We start from the raw sequence: 596 nt of genomic DNA, 5'->3' as shown, positions 1-596 counted from the left end.
TAATCCAAAATCTATGGGAAGCAGCAAAAGCACTTCTAAGAGGGAAGTCTATAGCGATACAAGCCTACCTCAGGAAACAAGAAAAATCTCAAATAAACTATTTAACCTTACACCTAAAGGAACTAGAAAAAGAAGAAAAAACAAAACCCAAAGTTAGTAGAAGGAAAGAAATCATAAAGATGAGAGTGGAAATAAATGAAATGGAGACTGAAAACAATAGAAAAGTTCAATGAAACTAAGAGATGCTTCTTTGAAAAGATAAATAAAATTGATAAACCTTTAGCCAAACTCATCAAGAAAAAAGAGAGAGGGCCCAAATAAATAAAACCAGAAATGAAAGAGCAGAAATTACCACTGACACCACAAAAATACAAAGGATCATAAGAAATTACTATGAATAATTATACAACAATAACATGGACAACCAAGAAGAAATGGAAAAATTCCTAGAAACATACAATCTCCCTAGACGGAATCAGGAAGAAATAGAAAATATGAACAGACCAATTACCAGTTATAAAATTGAATCAGTAATCAAATAACTCTCAATAAACGAAAGTCCAGGATCAGAAGGCTTTACAAGAGATTTCTACCAA

This window comes from Eubalaena glacialis, chromosome 6, assembly GCF_028564815.1.
Source record: "Eubalaena glacialis isolate mEubGla1 chromosome 6, mEubGla1.1.hap2.+ XY, whole genome shotgun sequence".
Lineage (NCBI taxonomy): Eukaryota > Metazoa > Chordata > Mammalia > Artiodactyla > Balaenidae > Eubalaena > Eubalaena glacialis.
The sequence above is the reverse complement of the archived record's forward strand: the minus strand, read 5'-3'. Positions refer to the sequence as shown.